The following is a 16129-nucleotide window of genomic DNA, read 5'->3' on the forward strand; positions in this document are numbered from 1 at the left end:
CTGATGACATTACTGTGGCAGACAGTCACATCCACTGCCAACCACATGTAAATGTTCTCCCTTTGCGTCAGCATCCAAAGGCCTAAGGTACAGCTTCATCTACAGAGTCGTCATACACACGCACACACCTGCACATCTCCCAACTTACCTGCAGGGGATTTGTTCCGGGACCCCCAGCAAATGTCTGAAACCAAACCTTACATACATTATTTTTTCCTACAGGAACATACTTATGATGATGCTTAATTTATAAATTAGGCACAATAAGAGATCAGCAACAATAAGAAAATTCAATGATTATGTTAATATATTATAATAAAGTAAACACTACTCTTGTGCTTTGGGTCCATTTTTAAGTAAAATAAAGTTTACTTGAACACAAGCACTGTGCTACCATCACAGTCAGTCTGGCAACTGAGATAGCTACTAAGTGACTAATGGGCAGATAGGATACACATCGTGGACACACTTAGACAGAGGGACAATTCTTGTCCTGGGTGAGAGGGAGAAGGACAGTGTGAGACTTCATCATGCTACACAGAATGGCACACAATTAAAAACTTATTCTTTATTTCTGGGATTTTCCATTTAATATTTTCAGACCACAGTTTACCGTAACTAAAAATGTGGAATGTGAAATTGCGAGTGTGTGGGGGGAGGTGTAATGTATAATAATTTTCAGTAAAGACTTCTATTCCAACTGGGCATGGTGGCACACAGCTGTAATCCCAGTCATTTGGGAGGTAGAGACAGGAGGATGGCAAGTTCAAGGCCAGGCCAGGCAAAGTCAGTGAGACCCTAGCTCAAAACCAAAATAAAAACAAAAGTAGTAGAGAGGACAGCTCAAGAAGTAGAGCACTTGCCTAGCAAGCACAAGGCACTGGGTTCAATTCCCAGCACCATAAACAAACAAACAAATAAAAACCTTTCTGTTCTACAGCCAATGTGTCTGCATGTGTGCACAGATACTTCACGTACTTTGCATGACAGAAATCTCATGTTCCCAAAGCTGTAATCGTGTTTTCTGCCAACCATTGTGACAGCACCTTATGGAATTCTGGTGTGACAAAAGGGTAGGCAGTGCTTAGCCACAAGAGCACATAAGCCTGTCTTTGTCCCTAAATTAAGCCAGAGAGAAAACATTCCACTGAGGACAGCTGGTAGCTTTATATGAATATGTCAATAGAGAGAGGATTTCTTTTCTGCCTTACGGCAAGGGTTGAGGTTAATCTACAAATTCGTGTCACCCCTGAAAGGTTTATATTAATCTGGTTTGCTCTCTGATGGTGTCGAAGGTTCATGCCAATGAGGCAGTATCCCTCCTTCCTGACCCCGCTCTTTCCTGCCTTGCTCTGCACTGCTGTAACAACTATTTGAGAACATGACGACATCATCACTTCCATAACCAGGGATGATTCTGAACATAACAAATTCAAAGGTAGCTAAAACCAGTGTAATACCTGAATGATCATATGCAGAAAGATTTTTGTTAAAACTACTAGTTTTTTAATAAAATGAAATAAAAACGTTACTTACATTACCTGAAAAAGGAAAAAAAAAGGTTTTCAAAGGCATTAGTAAAATATACAAGCAGAATGCAAAAGAGAAAACATACTAAGGACCAAATAAAAATTGAATCCCTATAATTACAGAGCAACAATGAAATTTAAGTCCCAGGCTCTCAGAGATCCAAGAAAAGAGTGAGGGTTTTGAGGTAAACTCCCAGTTAAGAAGATAGCCAGCCAGCCATTGTTACTGTCTGGGTAAGGAACACACCCCAGGTGCACATCAAAAGCAATTATACAAACAACTCTTTCTTGTAAAGCAATTATACAAACAACTCTTTCTTGTAACCGGTCTTAACTCCTCTCACTCACCAAATATTCAAATGTATCTAGTAGCTGAGCTCTCTGAATCATGTACTATTTCTGGTAGTCTTTGGATGTAAAGAAACAAGAAAAGGAGTCTAACTCTGTGATTTCCAATAGTATAGACAAATTTTGAATAAAAATCAATCTAAAATAAACAACAGGACTTTATACCTAACTACTCTACTTTCTTCCAAAAGCAGACTTTTAAAGCAAGAATTTTAGAGAGCACTATAAAATCTCATTTGGAACTTACTGTGATATGGTAATTTAATTTGAAAATAACAACTTGAGAATCAGATGAAAAACTATTGGAATTAATCTTTTTAACAGCTCAGTAAAAATGTCTAGTTACAAGGTGCATTTTAAAAATCACCTTTTCTATGCCAACAAAGAGTAGTTAGAAAATGACTTGAAGTAATAACTCACATTTACAATAAAAACACAACACCTAACAATAATCTAAAGAACAAATGTGTTTAATTTATATGAACAAAGCCAGAAAGTTTGCCAAGTAATGTGAAAGAAAAGACAAAAATAAAAAGAGATGCCATGTTTGGAAGGAAAAAAAGACTCAGTCTTATAAAGATGTAAATCCTTTTAAAATCAATTTACAAATTTTGTGTGATTAAAATCAAAGTCCCAGAGGGATTTAATTTTCCTAGAACTTGTCAAAAACTATTTAAATTATATTGAAGAATAAACAAGCAAAAATAAATATTAAAAACTGACAAAGAATAGCAATGAAAGAAAGTAGTTCAAGCAGATCTGAAAATCTATTCTAAAGTTATAATCATTAAATGTGGAGACAGCTCTGAGAATCCACAGCTTAGGAACAACACTGAGGTATCAAGCAGACATGTCCAACAGAAAGGTAATATGAGCCACACATATAATTTAAAAAGAATTATCAATACTTTACTCAGGGAGCTCAAAACACTAAACTCCCAAAGAATCAATGACCCAATGAAGAAATGGGCAAATGAACTGAACAGAGATTTTTCAAAGGAATTACAATGTTCAGAAAAAACATGAAAGACTCCACCTCACTCCTGTTAGAATGGCTACCATCAAGAGCACAAACAACAACAGATGTTGATGGGGAAAAAGGAACTCTCATATAATGCTGGTGGGAATGTAAGCTAGTAAAACCACTATGGAAAACACTATGGAGGGTCCTCAACAAACTAAAAATAGATCTGCCATACGATACAGCAATTTCACTCCTAAGGATATACCCGGAGAAATGTGAGCGAGGTTACAACAAAAGCACCTGCACACCCATATTTATTGCAGCACTATTCACAATAGCTAAGCTATGGCAACAGCCAAGATGCTCCACTACCAAGGAATGGATTAAGAAAATGTGATATTTACATACAATGGAGTTTTATTCAGCCACAAAGAAGAATGAAATATTGTCATTAGCAGGTAAATGAATGGAACTGGAGAACATCATCTTAAGTGAAGTTAGCCAGGTTCAGAAAGACAAAGTTCTCATGTTTTCTCTCATATGTGAAAGATAGATCCAATACAAATGCAATCATTATCATATATACATATATATATTTAAAGAACATGTTTCCAAAAGTGGGACTGTTAGTAGAGACTAAGAGAGGAAGAAAAGAATGATACAGAGTGAGTAATATTGAAACACATCACATCTGTGTAGGAACAAGACACAATGAAACACACTGAAAACTCTTGAACAATACAGGATGGGGGGAAGGAGTAAGGTAGAGTAGTGTTGTGGGTGAGTCTGATTTAACACAATATATTTACAGGTAAAACACCAAGGCAAAACCCCCACTGAAAAACAGACACTTAAACAATGAAGGACAGGAATGTAAAACAAGTCATGTTATGGGGAGGGCAGTAGTGGAAAGGGAGGGTAAATGAAGAGGGTAAAAGAGGGTGAATATCGTTGAGCTACTTTCTGTACAAGTATGAAAATGGAACACTGAAACTTGTTGAAGCCACCTTAAAAAGGAGGGAGAATAATGGAGGGGATCAACCAAATCAGAGTATAATACATGCATATATGGAAATGTCACAATAAAACCTTCCCTGTATAACTGTCATATACTAATAAAAATGTTTAAAAAATAGACAAATAAAAAGAAAAATCTAATGATACAGCAAAAAATTTAAATTAAAAAATAAGAAGTAAAAATGAAAGGTGAAAAGTAATTTTTATACCACGATCTATATCTATATCTTTATCTATCCATATATAGATATATCATTGTCAATAATTACACATCATTAACATAGTATATTATATCATATATTCTATCAAAAATATTACCATTTCAACATGTCATGAATATCCAAAACCATTAATGGTCTGGTTGTTTCGTTGTTGTGCTAAGCACTTTCAATTCAGTGTGTGATTGACACTCACAGCATTTTTCATATCTCAGTGCTCAGGAGGCATCATAGCTAGGGGCTACTGTCTTGGACAATGCAGGCACAGAAAAGGTTACATGTGATAAGAAGTATCATGAATTCAGTAAGTGATATTATAAGCAATTTTCTTTTGATAAAAGAGAAAAATTAAAATTTAGCCTATGTACTTATCACAAACAACAAGCAATATAAACTCCAAGAGCACAAAAGAGTTAAGTGCTTTACAAAGTCAAAGCTTGAGAACAATGTTTAAATGAATCTGCCGAATCTTTACAGAGGGAAAATTCTGCCATCTGAACAGTAATGTGAGAAGTCTTAGGACATGGGATCACTAGATTTGGTTTTGTAAAATTTCAAAACTTTTTCATACCTGAAATCAAAAGACAACAGGCAACAATCAAATGTTTGCTACAACTATGACACAGAGGGTTTTAATAATTTTGAGGAACTGACACAAATCAAAGTCCAAGTCAGTAAGATTCTAACAAATGAACCAAGGACAGGAACAGATGATACAGAAAAGAAAATAATCAGCTAGTGAAAACACAGACGGGGTAACAGGTCCACAACACTAGTGAACCCAAAAATGCAAGTGTAGACAAACTGTTCGATGTCCATCCTCTCTGCCCCTTCTCTAGCACCAGTGTTTCTTCTTACCTCTTTTCTAACTTTTCTAGTGTTCAAAACCACTGTAGGTATGACCATGCTTAGCAAATGTATAACATCATATCTGTCTTTTACCACTTGGGAGAATTCTACATATATAGAGATTCAAAACTGGCTACAGTCTTGGGAATGCTGGAATTATTTAGTGCTCAAGGAATTTTCCTTATATTTTCAGTACTGGGATTTGAACTCAGGGCCTCACGCTTACTAGGCAAGTACTCTACCACTTGAGCCACTCTGCCAACCCTTTTTTGGGTTGGATATTTTTTAAGATAGAGTCTCATGAACTATTTGCTGGCTTCAAGATTTAATCGTCCTGAGTAGCTAGGGTTACAGGTGGTTCTCAAGGAATTTTGAGAGAGAGAAAGAGGCAGAAAGAACTGTAGCACACCCAAATGCAAAAGACCGTAGATACAAAACAGTGAAGGAGTGAAAAGGAATGTCCCACACAAAGGCAAGGTACTTCGCTTTTCCAAACCTTCACAACTAGCCACATCAAAGGTGACCTCAATGTTCAGCTGCAACAATGACATCTAACATAAAGCAATACAAAGAACAGTGATCAAAGTAATCACTTTTAACATCCATGTTTGTAACAGTAAAAGAAAAACATGAGCTAAAACATTAGGGCTGAGATCACTCAAATCATAATGAATGCAGCAAGCACTAATGCAGTGCCTACTGTGTGCCTGGTGCTGGCCTGATCTGCACATCATGCACTTTAGATGTAGCTATTATTAAGACTCCTGCTTTACAAACAGGGCACCTGAGGGCTAAGTAACTTTTAAAAGCGCATGTTGTTAGTAAGAATGTGGATTTATTACCTATCCTGCCTATAGGAGACTTGCCACACACCTAATTAAATATTTAATACATACCTATTATGTTGCCATACTGATTTTAAAGAAGACTAATTCATGACACATCTGGGTTTCATTTTATATGCTAAAGTAGCATTTCCAATACTGTAGAATTCTTTACACATGCCAGGAATAAAGTGCATTAAAGTGATTTTTATAAGATTCGGAATAAGCTTTATTATCTAACTTTGTGTAGAGGTTTATGGTTTTTCTATCTTTTCTTGAAGGGTTATGATGGCTTCAGAAACAGAGGCTCCCGTCATTAATGTCACTTAGGTAATCTATGTATTTTCTTTTCCTCTTTTGCTCCCCCTAGAAAGGGGAACAGGGAGGATCACCTTAATAAGACACAAGAGTATGCTGTGGAAAGCATCCCATAAAACAAGAAGAAGTAGAAAGCATTTGTTTCCAGCCCTTTGTGTCATATTAGCATAAATTAATTGTACAAAGGAGTTTCATTGTGGTATTTCCAAAAATGCACCGAATGTACTTGATCAAATTCACCACTTCTGTATTACTCTTTCCTAACCCTCTCCTCTCCTCTCCCCTTTTAAAACAGTGGATTTCCTTATGATTTTTCATTCATATATTTATGTTTATGTGTATATCTCCATTTCTTTATCATTTATTGATGAGCACCTAGGCTGATTCCACAGCTTGGTTATAGTGAACAGTGCTGCTATACACATGGGCGTGCAGGTGTCTCTATGGTATGCTGACTTAAGTTCCTTTAGATATAGCCCAGGACTGGTCCAGAAGAATCATACAGTAGTTCTTAGTTTTTTGCAAAATCTCCATAACAATTTCCATAGTGGCTGCACTGATTTATATTCTCACCAACAGTGCCTAAGGGCTCGTCCTTTTCCCCTACATTCCTTTGGATTTGGAGACGACACTGAAGAAGGAGAGGAGGCAGTAAGACAGGCTGCCATGACCACATCCTCCAGACTCAGGTCATAGGGAAGAAAGTATATTAGACTGAACCAGAAACTCGAAGCACAGAGGTACTGTGCCCTTGTTCTCTGTGACAAAGAGAGGAGATGGCATTGTAGAGAAGATGAGCTTACACTTATTTGTCCCTTCCCCCAACCTGCTGCTTCAGTGGGGAATGGCAGCTCAGTAAGTTTGGGAGAGTGAAGCATCTGAGTCACCAGACACCCTGGGCTCCCATGTGGAGCAGAAGGTGGTCTCATTTTCATGGGTTTGGAGAGTGGAAGGCAAAAGAAGTCTATCTCCAGAGCTCATCTCAGGGTTCACATTGATAGTGTGATATAACCCTGTGGCCCAGGCCTACCAAGCCAGTTACTCAGCCTGAATTGAAAGGGACCTCAGGTGGACACAAGCCAGCAGTGATCAAGGTAGGGCTTGAAGAACCTGTCATGAGTTTACCAGCTGCAGACATGAAGATCAAATTGATACACTGACAGACAAAGACAACCCCAGAATCCAGAGACCCAAATGAAAGGATTAAGTCCTACAAGCATGGGCTTAGGCCACACTCTTCTCTGTCACTTCAAAACTGTCTGAGTCCCACCTCAAACACCATATACCTAACCTCCACCTGAGAGTCAAGTCTGAAAGGGGAAGAAACTCTGAAAGATGTTAGCATTTATCTGACAGAGAGTAAGTTACTGCTGGTTGCAATTTCTGAAAAGGATTAAAATTTTCATGTTGGATTAAATTTACTTGTCTTCATACATTCAGCAGGGCAAGGTCAGGAGAAAGACATAGAAGAAAAATAGTAAGCTATTGGGATGTGTGTGTGTGTCTGTCTGACCTGATATTACTTCACTTCAATAGCATCATCTATGACAAAATGGATATGCCTTACACAGGTGGTCCCTCCTTCATGAAGGAACCCTCCAACAAATTGACACATTGTGTCAGAGTAAAGGACAGAAGGACATAGATAAAAAGAGAGAGATGGGGAAAAGGAGACTCTGCTTTGGAATTAGAGTTTCTTTGTAGAGCAACCTGCCATAACTAAAATCATTACCTAGTCCTTATTATGTTCCAAGCAGAGTTGTAAATATTTTCAAGAAGGAACTCATCAAACATCAATAATCACTCTAGGAGGGAGAGATGTTCATCATCTCCATCTTACAGATTTGAAAAGCAAGACCTGAAAAGATAAAGCCACTCACTGTAGCACGACCAGAACATGGTAAAGCTCATAGCTTACACCTTATAGTCTGCTCCTTGCTGCCTTTTTTTGGTGTAAGTCACTTCCAGGCTGAATGTGTCACTCTCCCCTCGTCCTCTGTTTCTTGGTGAGCAGTTCTCAAATGACTGACTCTCTCTGTAGAACCTGTCCCAATGTGTACACGTGAACCTGTCCTCAGCACATTAACTTCCACATGCTACATGCTGCACAGTCTCTCAAATTCCACCTCACCTCTCTTTTCAGTGCATTGTAGTGGGTTAAGGAAATGCATTGTAGAGTTGGAACTAGTTAAAATCCTGACACAACCACTTCCAAAAAAATATGACCTTTGACCTTTCTTTGCCTGAGATTCTCCATCTGTAAAATAGGAATAGATAATAGTACCTATTGCTCAGGATTGATATAAAGATTAAGTCATGTTTGTAAAACACTTGGAACAGTACCTGTTTTATAACAAATATGAACTCTTATCGTTCTTGTTCATGTCCGTTCTTATCACCCCACAGTTGTGTAACTTCAGTTCAGCTTCTCTTTGCCTTTCTCTTGGGCAAATGACAGTATTCCCATAGTTACTTCCACAGTCCTCTCTCCAACTCCATGCTTCTCCAGTCCAGCCTGTATATGACTGTAATAAAATGCAGGTTTAATAGTGTCACTCCATAATTCCCCAGCACCAACAAGATGAAGGAGAAACCCTTCACTATGGCAATCAAGATCCTCTGTGATGTTGCCTGTGCTGCCATCTGTATCTGCCATGCCATTCACACTATGCTGGAACTCAACGGAGTCCCTCTCGCCTGCAGAACACCACAACACTGTTGGGTTCTTTGACTTGGTCCTTATTTCTGCCTTTGCCCAAGTACCTTCTCCTCATCCAGTCCTTATCTCAGCACACCAATGAAGCTCCCAGTCAGTCCTCAAAACTCAGTTCATAGATAATTTCCTCTGTAAAGAATTCCCCTGCACCTCCCTTACCTAATTTGAAAATAGAAATAACACCTTTTTGTGCTGCCACACTCCACACACAGCACTGGCATCAGACATAGCAAACTCAGTTCCTATGCCAGGCACCATACTACTCTGACTGTGACCACCCCATAGAAGAAGGAATCCAGGGGAAGGGACAATGACTTAAGCACCCGAAGCTTGTGCTTCTCCTAACCTTCTAGACATGATAACTGGGACCTCAGAATTTCCTGCTCATTGCCTCTGTGCTCTCTTCCAGGGTTGGCAAAGGCTCTCCAGTCTGACTCCCAGAGCAAGCCAGGTTGTCAACATACACATCGCTCAGCCCTGGGGATCACTTAGGTGTGAATGTTTGGACTAAGGGGTGGAAGAGGGCATGAATGAGGTAGGACATAGAATTTGAAGTGTCTACATATGTGTGCAAGGTTGTATGTGGTGTGCAGTAGAGCCAGGGATGGGTTCTACCCATTCTGTTCTCTTGTTCTGAAAATGTTAAGGACAGACCAATCTATATAATTTCTGTCAGGGAACTTACAAAGCTTTATCCTTAATCATTTAAACTTAAGAACGTTTTCATAATCTAAAGGTTTTAATATAGTCCTAGCTCACTTATTTCACACTCACATTTTAAAAAATAGGTGCAATTGGTGCTTATTACTCATGCTACTTACATTCTATAAAGTTGCCACATACTATGAGTTAGTGAGTATCAAACCATTGCTCTTGGAGATTCCCATGAACCCCTGGTCACATTTTCATCAACCAATCAACACACAGCCTTGTTTTATATGTGTTTCTATTTTAAAACAACATATTTAATATCACTTGTTCATTCACTAACAGTGAACTGAAGGCCAGCCACAGTACAAGTGATGACTAAATACATTACCTAACATACTATCCTTTTCAGAACGCCCATTACAGCCTTCTTTCACTTAGACATACTACATGGCACTCTAGAACATCAGCAGAAAGCACAAAGTGAGAACAGTAGCACTGAACAGACCACGGAAAGGCCGCTTCAACTAAAACCAAGCAGGTGGCAGCTGGTTCTGTTTAGCAGGGGATGTGAGCATTAGGCAACTTGAACTTTTCATCATTTTGGAATTATTGGCTAATGAGCACAATGTGTTGAAGGTATTAATTTTGGTATTACAAATAAATCTTAGCAAGTAAGCAAATAATTGTCAAATACAGAATCCACTCGCAATGAAGATCATCTTTGATGGGGACCTCCCTCCTAGGAATTCACCTCTCTATGACCCAAGATCCCAGGGACTTAGGGAATCAAAAGAGAAGCAAGTCTGGCCCAAAGGGACAGCGCTTCCAGTCTGAAATGAGGGAGCTTGGTATAGTATCATTTTGATTCACACTTTCCTCAAGCCATGTGCCATATAGCATCTCACATACTAACGTCCTAACAAAAAGCAGAAATGTAAGCCATGCAGTGTGTCACACTCCTGCAACCCCAGCTACTTAGAAGACTGATGCATGAGGATCGAGAGGTCAAGGCCAAGACCCTGTCTCAAAGGCAAAATAAAAACAAAAAGACTAGGGAGGTAGCTCCTAGATCCCTCAGTCAGAGAAGTGAGGTCAAAGGGCAAACTATTTCTCCAGAAATTGCAGAGATCAACAGGCAACTACAAAGAATCACAACTTACCTCAACAGGAACCTCCATGGGAACCAGGGCCTGCGCAGGGAAACCTGGGCTGTTGTTGAGGAATCCCTGGAATCATGCTGTGCACAAGTCTGAGAGATGAAAGCCCAGGGAACCAGCCATGAGGAGGAGAGCACTCAGAGTAAATGGCGGAACAATATCCACATTCAAACAAAGGACGGTAAACACAGGCCTTATGCCAGTCACAAAGTAACTCAAAATGGGTCACGGAATTGGAGGTAAAGTGCAAAGCTATATTGATAGAACCCAGCATGGGGAAAACTCCAGAAAACATTGGGAAGAATGAGGACATTATAGACATAGCAACAAGGGCACAGTCAAGAATGGAAATGATTGATACGCTGGATTTCCTGGGTCACTGACGTATGTTCCCTCTGCTGGGGAATGTTGATGATAAGGGGGCTATGACTGTTTGGAGCCGGAAGTATATGTGAAATCTCTATACCTTCCTCTCAACTTTATTGGGAACATAAAACTTCTCTGAAAACTAAAATCTATTTTAAATGTCAAATAAGAAACAATGATTTTTTTCCCTTCCAAGGGTGACACAAGCCATTTCAGCACATTCTCCATCAGAGGTAGAGAAAAGAAAACACAAGTCACACTCAATAGATGTACTGGATAGGTACATCTGATTTTTTTAGGAACTAAGTCAATGTTGTCTTTCTAACCCATGTCTAACACAAAATCTGCCATATACCAGGTCAAATAAACCCATGACCAATCAATTAATAGTACATGATTGGGCACAGAGATTATCCTGCCTCTGAGGTATGGGAGTCCTTTTCCAGTGTAATTGACAAGAGAATAAAATTTCTAAGCATGATTTTTAAATGATCCAGTAAAATTCAGCCTCCCTTTGTCTCAGCCTTCTGCAGCTATCCCACACTTAATTTTAGGATCAGATCTTGGCATAGCAATACAGCTGGCCATTTTATATAAGGAACTTCAGTGTCTGCGGATTTTGGTATTGAAGGCATCCTGGAACCAACCCTCTGAGAACACCAAAGAAAGTCTTTGTATTTCAACATTTTCTTTACAATTGAAAGATAAAGAAATGTCTTCCTTTTTCAGTGATAAAAAGTGCCTCCCAACTTCTCCAGGAAGGTATGCATGACCACTTTAAATGTGTAGGCAAAATCAGACACCTGTCAGAGGGCTGCCACAGATATTCGGCCTCCCCTGTTTCCCACAGTGCACAGCTCAGGTGCTGCCTGCAGGAGAGCAGCCCTCAAATGGCAGATTTTTGTCTCTGTGATTCTCTCTGAACGGTTCTCACCCCATGAAGGATGTTACTTCCTGTAGTCCAGAAGACAGAACCCTGCAATTATTCTAAACAATGGAAAGCCAAGCAGGAAATACAGACCTAGCTGCAAATTCAGTTCTCACACTTGCTAGATTCTTTATTTTTTGTCCTACTTATTCTCCGATCCAGGGGTAGTCAGCTTTGCAAAGTATCTTAAGAACCGTAGAGTAAATAAAAATGGTAAGTGTTGACCTTCATGGTCCCTTCCCACCCTTAAAAGCCTATGATTCGTTTCTTCTTATGGCCTTACATTTTTTAAGACCTGAGGGGTTTAAATAACAAGCCAATGTAAATAATAGGTAATGACCCCTGATAAATGCCCTGAGTTGAAGGAATAACCAAAAGAAAAAATGTTAGAAAACAAAGAAAGCTGCAAATGTCTTTCCAGCTGCCACTTGAGATGGTATGAGCCCCAAACGCTGCCCTTGAGAGCAAGCTGAAACTAAGCACACCATAAACCACAAGCAGAGACCTTGTCTCATCTTTCCCAATTGCTCTTTCAGAAGGTCGGTATTTTTAACTTCACCATCCCAAGCATGGTGATGAGGCACTAGGAGGTCAGTGTTCCCAACACACTGTGCCAAGCCTAGTAGCTCAGCGGTAGGCTGTATTCTAGTCAAACATTCTGCCTGTCAATAACAAATGAGTTTCATTTTTTCCCCATCATTAATGAAAGTTTAATCTAGAAACTGGACAAGACGGAAAAATCAAATTTACTCTTGGATCCAAGAGTCTTCCCACAGTTTCCGTACTTTTCCTCCAGCGGTCTTCCTGCCCAGTCTTTCCCTGGGATATTCAGGAACCGTAGCCATCACTACCACTTTCACGCTACCCTTTTCAGTCTGCTGAGAGTAAATTTTCCCAACACTCAGAACACTGTCTCTAAAATTCCCACAATGCCCTTTCTTTGTTGCACCTCCTACTTCCATTTTCCTGAGGCTCTCACACTCAAAATCTATAATTAACACCTCCAACTGAAGACATCTTTTAGTCTTTGCTCTTTATTTTCCTCCATCATCATGGTTTGGGTTTTTGTGGACAGACTGGCCAAGGTACTCACTAATGGGCAGCACATACAGACACAATAAAGCCAGGGAAATTGCCCATTGCTTACATTCAAAGTGCTCATCACAGAGGTCTGGCTGCACAGGGTGCTGGGGGACATTTGTCCTTTTGGTTCTTTCTCAGATTGAGATTGAAGTCACAGACTTACAAACTAGCCCTTTGGTGTGCTGGCATATGCTCTTTGTTCAGATCACAATGACAGCCAGAATACTGAGTTGTTCTCTGGACATAATTCTTACTTAGAGAGCTAAAATATATGAGAAGTGGCATTCATTTGGCAACTAATATGAGTAACAGTATAAATTCTATTTTTGTTTCAACAAAGCAAATATTTTTCTTGATGTTTTTGGTACTGTACACTCAAAGAGCTTATGTGATTATCTAATGTACTGATATCATCTGAGATCATTTTATACTTTTGTATTTGTCTTTAAGTCAGAGAAAGCATGATGTTCTGTCTTCCGACTTTTAAAATTCTCATCCCGCAAAGCCTTGAAGAGTAAATAAATAACTTGGAAGAGGGAGAAAGCTTCTCACTGTGGAAGAGGATTTGGGCTGTTTCCAGGATGTTCTTCACAATGAGACACATCAGGGTAAGTACGCCATTTCTCAACAAGCATGTAAATATAGCTTTATCTTATTAGTCCTAAAAAAAAGCAACACAGACTCTTCATATTCCTTCATATTGTTTCCATCTTTCTGTTCTCAGTCTTCAGTGTGTAATGACACCGTGTACTCATGTCTGTCCTTTCATGAGGCAAATTTCCTCCCTATTAATGAACCTCAGTGCTAATTAGGTTATTTGAGACCTACTTGTTGAGTTTACAGAAAATCACAACATTTCCATTATGTCAGCAATCGAAGCCAAACAAGATTGGAATGATGCCAGCAATCAAAGCTCATGAGTGAGATTCAGGGACGAGGAGAGAAGGGGGATCTGACTTCAGAAGGTTCTGCATGACCATGTAAGCAGTTGCTTGCTAGCTTTTAAGAGAAATTTCAGAAGGAATCGTGGGTACAATAAGCAGGAGGGTGGAGCTTCAGCTCTGAGCCAATGTCACTTCACCTCCATCCTTCAGTACACTTACCTTTCCCCTCCCAAATCACTGATTCTGTAGAGCAGTGGAATTATTTGACTTGCCAGAAATATCTTGATCTATCCAGACTAGAAAATATAAAGATGACTTGCTACCCCCCTTTCCTGAGGACACAATCATGGTGGGCAGCTTTTATAGGAACTCCCAACCTCAGTAAGACATAAAACACTGATGTCTAAGCAGGAGTACAGGATTGATCAGCTCTTACCTGCCAACCTGGGTTCATTCTGCAATTTTTTCCTCAGTTCAGCATAGGGTGGAATTGTGAACCATAGCACTCTTTGCAAAAGACACAACCAGCCATCCCCAAACACCAACATTATTAATTTCAAGTGCTTGATCATAACTCTGACAAGTTCCTTAAGGGGAAAGGAAGCAGTTTAAAATATGGGCCCTGTTGGTTCTGATTGAGCAGGCATGGTGATTATAGGGGTGTGTGCGTAGCTTGGCCTCATCTTGTTCTTGACTTTGACCTGCCTTTGCTCCCGTTTCTAGCATCCTACAAGGTATGTTCTCTATAGATTGCTTCCCCTACCACCATCCAGCAACAGCCATCCCCGATTGCTCAGAGTAGTCCAGCACACAAAAGCCAGAAGAACAGCCAGAGAGTGAGAAAATTGAAGACACAAATCATATTCCACTGAACTCATAGTCCTTACACTTTCACATGAGGCGGTCAGCACAGCTCAGATTTAATTAAAGCACTCAATCGCACCATTACCACTTTTGGTGACAGTCCAGGTATAAATACGCTAAGCACAATTCTTTCCAGACAGTGCTTGTCAGCACTGTCCTTATACGCCCTTTGCTAATGCCCCGAACTTTTAGCTTATAAATGATTAGTACCTGCACACTTCCACCTCCAAGGCTAAAGTTAAATTACTGTCTTTAGCCTTTTTCCGGATTCCTCAGGAGAAATACGTCTCTTCCACTGAACCATAATTCATCCCTTTTAACTTTACTCAAAACTGCATTGACATCCAACCTCCTTCTTCAATGCTGGCTTCTTTACATCTCCTTTCTCACTGGCATTGGGTGTAAGTTTCCACGTATCCAGGATATTGCATCCTGTTTTCTCCACACCATGCTTACTGCTCACATCCGTCATTTCTTCCCCTAGACTTAATCTCTGTGTGCCTCTGCTTTCTGTTGGAATCTTTTTTTCCCATTCATTTACTCAAAAATATTTATTGAGCACCAACTCTGTGCCAGGCTCTGTTCTGGAGGCTTGAGGTACATCAATGAACAAAACAGAAAAAGTCCTTGGATTTTCGGAAGACAGAAAAATACTAGAGTGTGGTTGATCCTTTGAAAGTTAAGGGAACAGGAGTGTAGGAGCATGGCAGGGGTAGCCTTGTGAAGACAAATGGGAACATGGACAGGAGTTAGCTACAGGGACGGCTGGGGAAGAGCATCAAAGAATTGGAAAACAACTTGGCAAAAGCTCTCAGGCAGAGGGTACTTGGCCTTGTCTGGAATATTCACAAGCAAGAAGGTGGCCAGTGTGGTCAGAGAAGTATGACTGGGGGGAAAAGCAGGGATTCACCCACCCCTCTTGAAAACCACCTCCCCTCTCTGCTTGTTCTTTGTGTCTGCTGCAATATATACATCTGTATCTAGCTACTTCCTACTCATTTTAAAGAGGAGTTATTGAAGGTAGAAATATAAATTGGTGCAGTCATTATGGAAAACTGCTAAAAGTAGGGTTACCCAACTTCTAGGCATATAGTCAAAGATATGAAAGAAGTACCTCAAGTATTTGTGCTCCCATGGTTATTACAGCACAAGAGACAAGACATAGAAACACTGTGGGCATCCACTGATGGATGATGAGTATATCAATAAGCTGTGGTCCACTCATACAGATACACACACACCTACACACACTGGAGTATTATTCAGCCACAGAAAGAATGAAATCTTGCCATCATGACAGACAACATGGATGAACCTGGAAGAATTCCACTAAGTGAAATAAGCCAGACACAGAAGGACAGGTACTGCACAATCTCACTTATATGTGAAATCTAAAAGGTTGAGCTCGTAGAA

The 16129-nt window shown here is 39.8% G+C and overlaps 1 pseudogene; it reads right to left on the minus strand.

Moving 5' to 3' along the window:
* The window catches only part of LOC109702684 (elongation factor 1-gamma-like), a 48126-nt pseudogene extending 32938 nt beyond the window's left edge, over window positions 1–15188 (minus strand).
* Between the last annotated feature and the right edge of the window lie 941 nt (window positions 15189–16129).

Source organism: Castor canadensis, chromosome 16 (genome assembly GCF_047511655.1).
Source record: "Castor canadensis chromosome 16, mCasCan1.hap1v2, whole genome shotgun sequence".
Lineage (NCBI taxonomy): Eukaryota > Metazoa > Chordata > Mammalia > Rodentia > Castoridae > Castor > Castor canadensis.